At 41.0% G+C, this 15,209-nt stretch overlaps 1 protein-coding gene across 1 annotated transcript in view; it reads right to left on the reverse strand.

The window, feature by feature from the left end:
* Nucleotides 1–15,209, reverse strand: part of LOC149803477 (WD repeat domain phosphoinositide-interacting protein 3-like) — a 55,943-nt gene that overhangs the window by 40,353 nt on the left and 381 nt on the right. The window lies entirely within an intron of this gene.

A 15,209-nucleotide genomic window follows, 5' to 3' on the forward strand; every position in this document is an offset into this window, starting at 1 on the left:
GGTGTGTGTCTTAGTGACTTGTTTTCTGGGATTTCGTTTACCAGCCGATTCTTTGTGGACTCTTTACGATCAGTACTTACCACCTCAATGGCCTTAAATGGTCACGAAAAACTCCTTTTGCTCAAAGCCTTGCGTTTTCATCTGGATACTTCTCGACCTCAACAGGAAAAAAAGATTCGTCAACTTTTAGCTACCCAAGACGTGTATGACGATGTGTGTGTAGCTTGTGACTTACATCCCCATTGGACAGATGTCCGTGCCTGGAAAGAATGGGGTTTTGAGGCTTGGACCCAAGAAGTGGCCCAGTATGCACGAGAGTTGTTCAAGGAAAAAAGTTACTTTTCAACCCGTGTTAGTGACGGTGCCAGAAGAACCCGTCACCCAGGACGGGACTGTCATGGACAGACCTGAAAGACCCTTTCGGAAGGACACTTGTGTGACCTAACCCCCTACTATAGAACTGGTTAGAACATTACCCAAAACATGTTGTACAGACACTTGTGTTTATTCCACGTTCATGGTTATCATGTGCCTTTTATCCTTGTACTTAAGCCTTTGGCTTTTATGTATTTTTGTCTTTCGTATTCATGTTTGAAAAAAAAAAAACATTCAATAAACGTGTTCTGAAAAAGTATATAAACTCTTGTCTTGTTTGTTTTCGTGTCACAAGTGACATTTCTCACACAATGGCTACCTCTGCTGTCTCTGCTCCCTCTTCCTCTACTGTCAAAGTCATCGACGCACACTTAGATCGTGCCAGTTGGGAGGCTTTGTATCTTCGCCATCCCTTTAACATGCTCATTGCTGGACCTAGCGGTTCAGGCAAAACCGAATTCGTCAAACGTTTGATCGAACATAAACATCATTTGATCGATCGACCACCTCAACGGATCGTGTGGTGTTACAAAGAGTGGCAATCGGCGTACAACCTCCCGTCAAACCCATTTGGTCATTTTCGACGACATGTTAGGAGAAGACGAAGAAGAAATTAAATTGTGGTTCACACGCAAAGGGCATCACCGTAATGCCAGTGTCGTTTACATCACCCAAAATTTGTTTCAACAAAGTAAAGCCCATCGCACCATCAGTCTCAATGCGCATTACGTGGTCTTGTTTAAAAGCCCTCGAGATAAATCTCAAGTGCAAGTCTTAGCCAAACAGTTAGGAACGCCTTGGCTGACTCAGGCATACGACGATGCCACTCAAACTCCACACGCCTATTTACTCGTCGATTTGAAACCTACGACCCCCGAGGTTTTGCGATTTCGTACCCACTTGTTTCACCACTGGTGCCAAGACGGAGGGCCTGTCCTGTACACGTCTCCGTCCTCGGCTTCATTTCACTCCACATAAAAAGATCTATAAAAACCTCAGACCCTTTTTCGTCTGTCTCACACAGTGTGAACATGACGTCCCTTCAGTCGCATCTTCCCGTCAAATTGATTCGTGCCTTGTATGGCATCAGTCGAGAAAAAAATCCACAAACACGAGCCCGTGTCTTAGAAGCTAGTCTCAAAGAAGTCTTACGATGGTTCACGGTGACGGCACGTCAAATACTCCAAGGAATCATTCAGATTCCTCATCAAACCAAACGCTTTTTCGATCGAAACAAAGTCGCTTTGGTCCAACTGGCCGATCCCCGCATCGACACTCAAACCAAAAAACAAATCATTTTGAAACCTGGAGGGAGCGGTACTCTAGGAGGGGTCATCATTCGCTCACTCTTAAGATGGGATCCTAATGCCCCCAAAGTTATACCCAAGAAAAAAGTCCAACGAAGCCCCAAGAAGAAGAAAAAGACCAGGTTCCTAAGGAGAACTTCTCCAGTGGCAGGACCCTCCTCTGACCAGACACCACCACCCCGGAAAAAGAAAAGAAGCCCCCAGAAAAAGAAACAGAAAAAAAGTCCCCAGAAAAAGAAAAGCCCACAGAAGAAAACTAGTCGCAAGATAGGCACTTCGGCCAGGACGCAACCTTACACTCGCAAACCACGACCTGCCACAGTGGTGACTGCGTCTCCGACAGCCTCACGTTTATCCACTTCTCCGTTAATGACACCCAGAACTGAAGAGTACTTGGAGACGTTGATCACACCAAGAACTTCTCCGTTGATGACCCCCAAAAGAACTTCCCCAGTGGCAGGACCCTCCCATTTAGCGGCAGTGGCTGCTGCTCACAAAGTACCTTCTCCCAAAATCAAAGTCCATGAAAGATCGGGCATGTTACAAAGTTTACTGGATTTGTCCAAGCAAGAACTGGCTCGATTTAGTCCGTTACATAACCCTGCACGACGTGTCATGCCTGTCCTCAAACTGATACGACGTAAAGACAATCAGTGGCTACGTGTTCCAGTATAAAAAAGGCCTGTGACCAAGTAGGGTATCAGTGTTTTTTTGGTGCTCCTGAAGACTCAAAGATGTCACCCTCCAGAAAACCCCAAGGAAAGAAAAGGAAAGGACTGCCACCACATTTAGCCAAACATGGGGACATGTTATCTGTACTGTCCAAAGCTTCTCCACCCCTACGAAAAAAACTCATTCAAACGGCCTCCAAAGAGGTCATCGATACCGTGTGCGAATGTTGTTTGAACGTTTTGAAAGGCACAATCCCTTTGTCCAAACACCAGAAACAATGCTTAGGCAAACATCGTCACGTTCTTCGGAAAATGGTTCAAAAGAAAATTCCCATTCGTCAAAAAAAGAAGATGTTGGTCCAACGTGGAGGCATTTTGCCTCTCTTCTTAGGCCCCATACTGAAAGGAGTCTTGGGAACCATGTTGGGAGGACTGGTGGGAGCAAGATAAAAAGGCCTTCGGAAGTCCCAAGATCTCAGAATTGACCCCTGACAACCCCATGGAAGGACGAAAACTAGCTTTAGTGCCTTACAAACGATGGATGGAATACCATCGGTGGCAAGAACAACGCACCCCGCATTTACCTCCCAATCCCAATTTGAGCGAGATGTCCCAGTTACAACACGAATTGCAGTCCTTGATGGATCGCCAAGATTTGTCCGAAACAGAAAAATCGCAAAAGTACAGTCAACTCTTGCAACGACTGCAACTCTTTCACCAGAAAGCTTTAGACGAAACAGCTTTACCCACTCTGAAAGATTTTAAGACCTTGATGAAAAGTCCAGCACCATCACCAGTACCAGTACCAGTACCAGTGACCAAGACAGAAAAAGGAAAAGAAGAAGAAGGGTTTCAAACTCCACCAGAAAAAGTACGCAAGTTAACAACACCACCTACCTCCAGAATTGGATGGATTAAAAAGATGATGGCCACCCCTTCTTCATCACAAGAGAAAAAGAAAGTGAAGACAGAAGTGAAGACAGAAGTGAAACAAGAACCGATATCCCCCGCTCAGTCATCCTCCTCCTCTTCAACACCTATTGCCGGTCGCACACGCAAAGCATTGCAATCCAAGAAAATACCCCAAGAGAAAAAGAGTAGCCTCTTCCAAGAGTGGGTGCCTTATTAACACACCAACCAACACAAAAAAATAAAAAATGGAAAAAGTCTTAGCCAGCATTTACTACGATCCCTCGCATCCTGCAGGTTACGCAGGAGTTCAAAAACTGTATCGTGCTGCCAAAACGCGACTGAAAAGTCTCCGTTTACCTCAAGTACAACGATGGTTACAAGAACAAGCTACCTACACTTTGCACAAACCCATTCGACGCAAGTTTGCCAGAAGTCGCACCCGAGTGGAAGGCATCGATCATCAATGGCAAGCCGATTTAGCCGATGTCTCTCATTTGGCCAGCTACAATCGTGGCTACAAATATTTGTTTTGTGTCATCGACGTCTTTTCCAAATTTGCCTGGGTCGTGCCCTTGACTTCCAAATCCAGCAGCGAGTTAGTGTAAGCCCTGCAACGAGTGTTGAAACAAAGTGGTCGTCACCCTCTTCGATGGCAAACGGACAAAGGCACCGAATTTCTGAACCAAGCTTTCCAAAAAGAATTAAAGAAACGTGACATTCATTTTTTTACCACCGAGAATCCCGAAACCAAAGCCAGCATCGTGGAACGTTTTCAACGCACTTTGAAAGAACGCATGTGGAAATATTTTACGCATCACCACACTCTGAAGTACATCGACATCTTACCGCACCTGGTGCAAGCGTACAACCAATCTTACCATCGAAGCATCGGACGTGCCCCGCAAGACGTGACTCCCGACAACGAAGTGCTGGTGTTTGAGCGTCTGTTTGGTACGTCCCCGACGAGGGCTGTCCCCAAGAAAAGTGGAGAGTTGGCCGTAGGAGATTGGGTGCGCATTGGCAAAACCAAACGCACTTTTGACAAAGGTTACTTACCTAACTGGACGACCGAACTGTTTCGCGTCACTGGACGAGTGCATGGCCGTCATCCTGCCGTCTATAAATTGGAAGACATGAACGGAGAAATGCTCAAAGGAACGTTTTATTTGCCCGAGTTACAACGTGTCACCAAAAAAGAAGACGACGTGTACGACATCGAAAGCATTCTCGAACGCAGAACCCGTAAAGTGGGCAAACGACGTGTCAAAGAAGTCAAAGTACGTTGGAAAGGATATCCGCCCAGTTTCGATTCTTGGATCGACGCTTTGCAAGTCATCGACTATAAAAAGAAGTGACCATCATGCCCTTTCACACATCAGACGCAGCTACGTCGACCACTCCTTCTTCACCCAGTTCTTCTGTGCAAGATTTACAAAAACAACCCTTGTGGGTGTGGTGTGGAGAACGTGTGCCTAAAACGCAAATCATCTTTTTCTGCCAAATCTTCGTGGTGTATTGTGTCATCGGGGCAGCCATCACCAATTTGAGTTTGCAACAAGGAGACAAACAATTGTGGACCATTTTATTGAGCAGTTGCATCGGTTACCTGCTTCCCAATCCCTCCCTGAAATTCTCCTCGAACGGGAACCTTGTGTCCAGTGCCAGTGTCAGTCACCACTCCAACCACAATCATAACCCCATTTTGGGCGGAGACACGCCTCTGACGTCCAGTAATATCCCCTCGGACAGCCACAGAACTCTGGAATTATGAGTCACGAAAACCAATTTTACTTAACCTTACCCAATGACAGTTCCATGGAGGTGTTTCCCAACAACACGTTGTGCTGTTACACGGCCAAATTACCTCAGGCCATCCCCTTAGATCACGAAGCCCATTGGGAAGTGGCTTTAGTAGAAATGATTCACCCGACCCAAGTTCTCAATGTCCTTCCCAATAAAAATAAATTTGATGTGGAAGTTCATGACGTGCCATTGCAACAGGAATTGAATAAGAGAACCATACCTGACAAGAAAACCTATAATGAAAGCACTCAAAAGTGGACCTACCACTTGTCCATTCTCCCAGGCTATTATTTTAGTGGTCATCATTTGGTCAGCGCCATAGCCTCCAGGTTTAATGGCGTGTTTGGGAAAGCTTTTGAGCAGGTCAACAACAAAAGTGTCACCATGGAGTACCACAAAGTAGCTCGTCGCTTCTTGATGAAATTTGAGCGGAGTAAAATCGTGTCCATTTCATTTTGTCCTGAATTGTTTGACATGTTGGGCGGTGACATGGAGCTGAGGAAGAAAGTAGAACAAAAACCCGAATCATCAGCCATTTTCGACAACGATTCTTTTGCCAAGTTTTTTCGTGCCCCGGTAGAACTGAACCAAGGACTGAATTTGATCTTTGTGTATTCCGATGTGGTGGAGTACAACGTGGTGGGACACACCTCCGTGCCGTTACTGCGTGTCATTCCTTTCAAAGTGGATTCTGCCGCAAACGCTGACGAGGAAGGTGGAAACACTTACCACGTCCACCGCGGATTTGTCCATCCTCACTATTTACCGGTCAGCAAGTCGTATTTGGACACGATCAACATTACTATGAGATTTGGGACAAAATATTCCATTCACCAAAGGAAAAGTCACGGTGAAACTCCATTTTCGAAAACGGTTCTCTCACGACTCGTAAGTCATGTATCCAGTGTACCGAGGGGTTGCTCGACAGCGAGGTCACGGTTTAGGAGACATGTTAAAATCGGCCTTTCGTTCGGTGGCTCCGGTGTTGAAACCGATGGTGACACGCGGATTGCACGCCTTGAAAGATGCGGCACTGACGCAAGGCAAAGAATTTCTCCAAAATGTCATCATCGACAAACAAAACCCTAAAGAAGCCTTCATGAACGCAGGTAAAAATGTCTTGCTGCAAACGGGCAAAGACATTTTAGGCCGACGAGACACACCTATAAATGCCCTGCACGCTACCGAGTCAGGCATTCAGCAAGGACAAGATGAAAGAGACGACGATGAAGAAAACACCCTTTCACCAGACTTCAAGCGAGAAAGGCCAAGAAAAGAAGAACCGTTCGAGACTTAGACGTTTTCGATTATTGAAACACAGAAAAAAAAATGATGCACCGAGAGTCTTGCGCTTGTTCCAAGACGGAACTGGATCTGTTTGCCATGCCCCCCACCATGATGACGATGCAAGAACCTCAGTGGGTGGAATTTCATCCAGTCTCCTGACTGACCGATTCCGCTCCCATTGAGTTTGAAATCAAGGGACAGCCCGAAGATTACATCGATCTGAATAGCAGTTACTTGTACTTGAAAGTCCAAGTTCTAGATAAGGATAATGGTCCAGTAGATGACGCTGAGGAAATAGCTCAACAATTTCATGCATTCCTTGTTCAGCTCAGTGGATTTGTACTTGAATAACAAACTAGTCAGCAGCAGCATGGATACATACCCTTACCGTGCCTACCTGGAAAATCTCTTGACGTACGGAATAGATGCCAAGGATATTCATCTCAATGCCTGTGTGCTGTGGGTACCTGACGAAGCGGGCAAGTTCGAGGCAATGGATGGAAGCAATTCCGGCTTTGAGGCAAGAGAAAGCAAAATCTTAGACAAGAAGAGTTTAGAACTGATGGATCGTTTGCATTTGGACATGTGGTTGCAAGAGAAATATTTGCTGAACGGGGTGAATGTTCGCTTGAGACTGAATCGCAGCAGTACCGCTTTCCATTTGCAGGCTGATCCTGCTAAGGCTCCTAAAAGCAAAATCGAAGAGGCCAAACTCTACGTACGATGCGTAGAAGTGTTACCCAAAGTGGGTAACGAAATCAGTCAAACGTTGAGCAGAACGACCGCCAAGTATCCCATCCGACGTGTGGAAGTGAAAACGTTCACCATTCCCAAGGGACAGCATTCTATGATCGAAGATCATCTGTTTCAAGGACAGTTACCCAAGCGTTTAATCCTTGGTATGGTCTCGAATTCAGCCTTTAATGGAGCCTTCGCTGAAAATCCTTTCAACTTTCAACACTTCAACGTGAAGAAAATCGAAGTCAGTCGCGATGGCAAGACCTTGTGTACCCGACCTTTTGAACCTGACTTTGATCCCAAAAAATGAATTACTTGAGATCGTACTTGTCCCTGTACGAAGCCACCGGCCAGTTAGGAACCAACACCAGTCACGGTATTTAGTACGAAGATTACGCAGGAGGCTACGCTTTGTGGGCTTTCGATTTCACTCCAGACCAAGGCAGCGACGAGGGACATTTCCACCCTATAAAATCTGGCCAGATTCGTGTGGAACTTCAGTTTGCAAAAGAACTACCAGCAACAGTGAACGTCATCCTGTATGCCGAATTCGATAATACCATAGAAATCAACAGTTTGAGAGAAGTCATCCTAGATTACTAGAAACCATGGAAGACTGTTATCCCTCTTTACCTAGTGGAGAAACTTTGGACATGAAATGTGAGGAGACCATAGAAAAAGAAGAAGTGATCATGATGAAATCGAGATGGCCAGAACAAGAAGCCCATTTAGTCTCCTGTTTTGCCAAACACTTGGTCGAAAAAATGACGGAATTAATCAAGAAAAATTGCTATGGATGTCAAAACGATCATCCCAGTCAAATTCAACACGATAAATGCCTGATGTTAAGTCAAGAAGAAAAATTGGACGAGTATCTGGACGAAGCTTGGAGTCTCATCTCGAACAAAGACGTGTTGCATCAGTGGTATAAAGACTTGTGTGAACATTCTTGTCCACCATTAACCACTCAAGAGATCCATCGTATTGAAGCTCTCCTGAATCAGTGAGGAAACAGAACGAATAACCGTTCATTCGTCAGACATTTTCAAGCAAAAAGTCAGGATCGAATTGACGACTTATTATTACCTGTGAAGAAGAAAAAAGCACACACAAAACATGGATACCTGGGAACTTTATTACCTTTTGAACCACAGTTCGTATACGGCTTCTTGGAATCCTGTCGTCTGTGCTAAAGATGAACTCCCTCATCGCAAACCTAAAGACCATCAAGCTTACGTGATCAACACGGACGACAGTCATCTCCCAGGAACCCACTGGGTAGCCGTCTACTTTCCTCAAGAAGGATGTGTGGAAGACGATATCATTGACTTTATGAGAAGAAATGCTCAAACCACCCGATTCAATAACGTCAAATTACAAGGCACAGATTCCTTGGTGTGTGGACAGTACTGTGTGTATTTTCTGCATCATCGCAGCCTGGGCTATTCCTTAGAACATTTAGTGACTCATTTTGATCCTCGTTCTTCTTCTAGAAACGATGTGAAAGTAGATCGATGGTTTTGTGACCATTATGCTTATCTTTTGTCTCAAGCTAGGAAACGTAGTGTCCATCAATGACCTAATGATTTCCAACAGTGGAAATCACAATTTCATTCACAACGTTGTCAGCCCTGTTTAAAGTAGATTGTCAATTGAGAAAAAATGTTTGTGATTTGAAGAAAAAAATTGTTTGATGTTATCATGTTGGATTATTGTTAAAAATATTAGAGTTGTTGTTTAGTGTTAAGTGATTTTTGAATAAAAAATGTTGTGTTTTGAAAAAAAATGCCTTTGTCTTTTGTTTAGCTATAAGAATGTTGGATTGATGCTCTTTCATTTCTTACTATCCCTCTCATGACACTCACTGAACGTTGCGGCTCGAAATCCGTGTGAGGGATGTTTTCCTTCACGTCCGCGCTTTGACTTTAAGAACCGGGGTTGTTTCCAGTCTAACCATCCATTGTTGACACATCCTCCTAAGAAGATGTGCTCCAAACTAGCTAAACTCAACGAAGCCTACGTGAATTTGCATAGGGTCAGACACAGTCTGATACCGAAGCCAGAAGAAATAGAGAATGTGAGAATGTTAAAAATCACTGAAGACCTGATAGAAGAGCTCTTCAGAGAAGAAATGAACAGGGAAAAAGAAGAATGGACAGAGAAGTACAGACTTCAGAGACAGCAACAACAGCAACAGCAGCAACCTGAACCTGACAGAGGCTTTGTCGATTGCCGTATCGACACCAAAGAGTTCTTCTCTTTCCGAAGAAGCAGACCTATCGCCAGAAAGTCTATCCTCAGAGGACATCGCATTCTTAGAAACTAAAAAAGATTGCCATAGCAAACAAAAAAACAGCCCTTTTCAGGGCTACCCCAATACTCTAGAAAAGAAATAACCATCAATTTGCCAATGTGTGTAGGTAGAGTAGTGTGAAAATAAACACTAACTCTTTTTTTAAAAAATGTGAGGGTATGTGTTTGTGTGTTTGTAAGTGCTCACGTACGTTGGTATGGATAGTAGATTAAAATGTTTGGGTTTTTTTTGGCTGTTAGAGGTGTAGATTTGGGGGTTAGATTGGATTGCTTTGCGTATGTAAATAGTCTATTGAAGTGATTTATAAAAAAATTTAGAATAGTGATGGGTAGCATAAAAAAGTGAGTGAGTGTTTCTTTTAGGTCTGCGCGTTGTTGTTTCTTTGGTCATGATCTAGGTAAGATCAATTTTATGTTATTAGGGGGATGTTTTCCATCACGTCCGCGCTTTCAGTATAAATTGAAACTCACTCGGCAGTCTAGCTACCCTTGTTAATTGATCAACACCACCAGAAGAATGAACACCAGAATTGTGAAACTGTTAGAACTCCAGATGCACCTGGAATATGCCAGGCGCATACTAAATGAACTGGCCGCGGAGGCCATTGTCGAAGAAGCAAGAATGAAAGAGGAGGAGGAAAGAAGAAGAAAAGAAGAGGAGGAGAGAAGAAACAAAGAAGAGGAGGAGGAAAAGGAGAGAAGAAGAAATTTCAGAATCCCAGAAACCGAAAATTGGGATTCTGAAGCCACATATCCTGCCTCTGCACTCCCAAGAAGAAAGGTGAAAGAAGACTGGGGAAGAAGATGCATGTGTGGCGCCAGGCCAGGAAGATGCAACCATTAGATAGGTGCATCTGGAGTTCAAAAAAAACCAACAGCCCTTTTCAGGGCTACCCAATACTCTAGAAAAGAAATAACTATTAATTTGCCAATGTGTGTAGGTAGAGTAGTGTGAATATAAACAAAAACTGTTTTATTAAAAAATGTGAGGGTATGTGTTTGTGTGTTAGTGTTTGTAAGAGCTCAGGTATGTTTGTGTGAATAGTAGATTATGGGTTTCTTTATTGTTTCTTAGCGTATGTGGAGTATAGTTTCGGTTTTATTATATGAAATGAGAAAGTAGGGGATGTTTTCCTTCACGTCCGCGCGTTGTTGGGTCATGATCTAGGTAAGATCAATTTTATGTTTTCAGGGGATGTTTTCCTTCACGTACGCGCTTTCACTATAAGAACCCACAGTATTCGTCGTTCAAACCATTCTACAAAGAAGATGGCTTCTAACCAAATTGACAAAATGCAAACATTGCAAGACATTTTAGACAACTTAGGAATGATGGAGCAGATGTTAATAAGACTCGTTGAAGACCACTATTCCTATAGTCCCCATCGTGTAAAGATGGAAATTAATAACTTAAGAAAGGTAAAGGACATGATAAGTGGTGTCATGAAAGAGATAAAGGAGGAGAAGGAGGATGAAGAGGAAAGGATAAGAATACGCAAATGGAACGAAAAAATTGAAAAAGAAGAAGAAAATGAGAAGAGGAAGAAAGAAGAGGAGGAAGAGAAGAAGAAAGAAGAGCAGGAGAAAAAAAAGAAAGAAAAGAAGAGAAAGAGTGTAGGAGATAAAATAAGAACTTGGTGGAGAAAAAGAAGAAATTAGAAGCAGAAGAAGAAGAAAACCCAAAGGCCCTTTTCAGGGCCAGCCATATTTCTCGAAAAGAGAATGACTTTTCAATTGCCTACCCCTTTTTAAATTTTTTTTTTAAAAAAAAATCCCATGTTAAATTCCCAATGTACGTATATTGACCCACGATTTTTCGCCATGTTAAATTCCCCTTCTACGTATATTGACCCACGATTTTTCGCCATGTTAAATTTCCATTGTACGTATATTGACCCAGGGGTGTTTTTAATGCTAATTCCCATTGTACGTATAGTTTCCCCCTTCACTACTTCCATAAAAGACAGGCATGTAACACTATCAACCACAAACAGAAAAGATCAAGTTGAAATTCTGTAAAAATAAGTTTTTCTATAAAAAAAAAAATAACTCTACAGAATTGCAATATACAAACTCACAGCAGTATGGTATAAGGTCTGGAAGAGTTAAAAGTCATTAATCCAAAGGATTAACTGCTGCCAGCTAATTATAGTAAAGGGAGAATGTGATATCTGACACCACTGGATATACTTAACTGCTCAGAAAATCAAATATTAAGGAAAGATAGCATGTTTTCTGGTGCCTGCATTAGTTTGACTCCTTGTAACTATGTAAAAATGGTTAAAAATTTGTAATTTTTATTTCTCCGCTATGTGCAATTTGGCACTGTAGTAGTGACACATCTTGGTTGCAAAACTTGTCTGGTCCCCATATAACTTATTACATCATTTGCCATGAGAATAATGTATTATATTGAGGTATATACAGTACGACACAGAGGTCTCACTAGGATTTTAAAAACAGGAATCAAGGACTCCCATTTTGGTAAAAATATGAGTCCCACCAGCAAAAATTGCAGTCCCCTCCCAGAAGATGTGAACTTTGAAGATAGAAGAACTATTGGTTGCCAATGAGTTTAATTTCCACATTCTTTATAACACTGACATATAGCTCTTGTTTGTCCACCAGTGTGACTGAATTCTGTCAGTTTTGTCAATCCAAGGCAAGGTTTTGCTCCAAACACTAAGCCAGGCATCATACACTTCCTTACATATATCAGTTCTAGCAACTTAAGCTCTCTTCAGAATCTCATTACAATCTTCATCAGTTTGCTGTTCAACTCCAAAATTCAAATTTGCAAATGGCATTTTATCCAAGTCTCAATATGTCCTGATTTTATTTTGTGGGGGAGCACCAGACAGATCTTCAGCTACACTCGGAAATGAACAAAATAATGAAAGCTAAAGTTGTTTATTTGATGTACTCTTAGAAATAACAGCATGTAGATCTCTGAGTCTTTCTGCCTCTTAACTCAATCACTAAATATCAGTACAACTTCTCACCCAGCTGCCAGTCAAAGTCTTTGAACTTGCCACCCAGCTACTGCATCATGTTCTTTTGATGTACTCTTATAATGGCAATATGCTCATGGGGCTGGTGGGGGGAGTGGGTAGCTACTGAAGTTTGTCATTATAAATACCAGCACAGCTAATTGATCAACACATTTTTCCACTTAGCAGGTGGCTAAAGCAAGTCTGGCAAGTCTTTGAATTTTGCACCTATTACATGCATGCGCAGGACTTTCGACTAAGTAATTTTCTGCATCCTAGATAAAATATCTGCCTCCAAATATGTGATTAAGCATTTCAAAGACCTGTTATATTTTGTTGGATTTGTTTACTAAAAATACTGGCATCATTTATAGCATTTGTTGAAACGAGGACTTAAGATTAATGATAAATAAACAAGTAAATCTACTTTCTTCTTCGGCAAGTAACTTATTGTCTTTTATTTACTTTCATTGCTCGGTACAACATGAATACAGCATGTCATGGTCGATGTTGCTGTGTTATTTAATATGAGACTTCAGAATGTATTTATCTAACCTAACATAAATTAAGGATGCATTATTACTAGAATAAAAGTGTTTTATAATCATGTGGTAACAATAGTTTCTTTCACATAAATTAAAGATCTCTTATGGTCTAAAGGATACAAACCTTGTGCAGCATATTTACCAAGTCAACAATCTAGAAGACTGAACACTAGTAAAAGATATATTCCCTTTTTAATAAAAACCTTGAAATAGTGTGTTAATAAAAAAAAAACATGATAAGGATGAAGTTCGATACCTTAGAAGTTATCTAAAAGACATTAATTCCAAACATTCTTTGGCAATCAAATCTTGGGTTCTATGTTCATTTTAATAATTCTAAGCACAAAATTATGCAGATTAGCTAAAGAACAGAATCCACTGTACGTTTTCCAAACAGCTAGTAAATAAAACCTCTTTTTAATTAGGGAAAGAACACATATTTATCAATAATAAAACAGGAGCTGTCTGCTTCCTTGTGTACTCTTTAACCATACATAAACCATTCAAGAATTCAAATATGATGACAAATTTATCAAGATGTCTACCAGGAAGGAAAATGATAAAATCACAATTCTGATCCAGTAACATGCTATATATATGAATATGTTGAAAAATTCCTGGCAAGCAAGATGTTTAAATTTTCAATTGGGATATTTTAAAATAAAAATTCGGGGGCCAACAACAGGAAGTTGGGCTGCCAGGTGACCCTGATTAGCACAGGAAAATAATCTAAGATTAAAAAAAATATCATTTAAATAAGAACAAGTATTTGTCCCTTAGTTTTAAAGGGTTCATCACTATTTATTTGTTGTCACATTTACATTTTTTTAAAAACTGGTAAAACGTAACAAGTTTCATTATCAAAGCCTGGTCTTTAGTATGAAACATTTCTCGTATTATGGTCAATCCATACCCAAGTTGTTTCATACCCAGTAGAAATTGGTCATTTCATACCCAAGGTGATGGTCAATTTGTACCTATTATTGTATATGGTCAAATATACCATACTGTTACATTTATTACCGCTCCAGTTCTAATTATGAACCTAACTTTTGTCTAATGAACTGTTCCTGCCATAAAAATTGATGAGTAAAGCAGATCCAGGCAAAAAATTGTCCAAGCATTGATAAACATTTGTACTGTTTTCATTGAATAATAGCATATATATATTTATATATGTATATATATATTACATTGCAAGTACAAATAAAAAGAAAATGTTGACCATTCTTTTGCAGTCGTTTAAATCGACAAACATTGCCAAAACAATTACAAATATTTAGTCACTTAAAGGAACCAGAAAATCAGCGACCTTTTAATAATGGGCTAAAAGCAGATAAAACAGTGTTGCTTAATTAAATGTGTCATCTCCAATGACAATACTGGTGTTATTTCAAATTATGTCGGCTTCTACTCCCTCGTACTCAAACTGTTGGCCGCGGTATACTATCTGGACCGCCAAACCATTTCTCTGAAAACTGCTGGCCGCAAAAACATACTTGTGCAAAATGTTTTGGATAATTTCACCGATCAAAAGAATCTAACAAGTTAGTCACAAAACTGAATTTATCATAATGCACCCAAGGTAATATGACATATATACAACACCAAGGCATTGCCTGAAATCGAATATGTTACGTTTTGAAATACACAGAAAACATATTTTTGTATAATTTTGGTGGTTATATTTGAACTTAAATGTCTGCAATAAATGACTCTAGTTTAAGGTATGAAATGACCATAGCACTGGGTACAAAATGACCATAGCACTGGGTACAAAATGACTTGGGTAAAGAATGACCTGCTTTGACATTTTTCCACATACAGCTTTTCTGTTACTGTATGTTACTGGGCATAAATGATGTCACATAAATCAACATTTGATTTTGTTAATTTGACTGCAAATGATCTCCATTGCTTCCATTTAAAGCTTCTACTGGGCACTTGTACATGCACAGGGTTAGAAACTCAGAGCTCCCACCTCTCATGTTACATCACTTTTGCTTCAGCTTTTGTGTATGAAGTTCCCACTATGCAGGCCCCATGAATTGTTTGCAGTCAGCCATGATGGCTTTTAAACTTATTCAATTTACTTGCTTGCCCAAAACAAAGATAAGATGATTTGTCCAAATCCGATCTTCTACTTGCAATACTATGGCTTTGTTAATAATGCTAAAAAACTTACCGTATAAACATATTTATAGTAAATATCTGGCATAAATCAACAAACACATTACCAGAAAAAGACATGTTTTACTGCCGTTCTAC

The sequence above is a fragment of the Sinohyriopsis cumingii genome, chromosome 3, assembly GCF_028554795.1.
Source record: "Sinohyriopsis cumingii isolate HCF-2022 chromosome 3, ASM2855479v2, whole genome shotgun sequence".
In the NCBI taxonomy this organism is placed as follows: Eukaryota; Metazoa; Mollusca; class Bivalvia; order Unionida; family Unionidae; genus Sinohyriopsis; species Sinohyriopsis cumingii.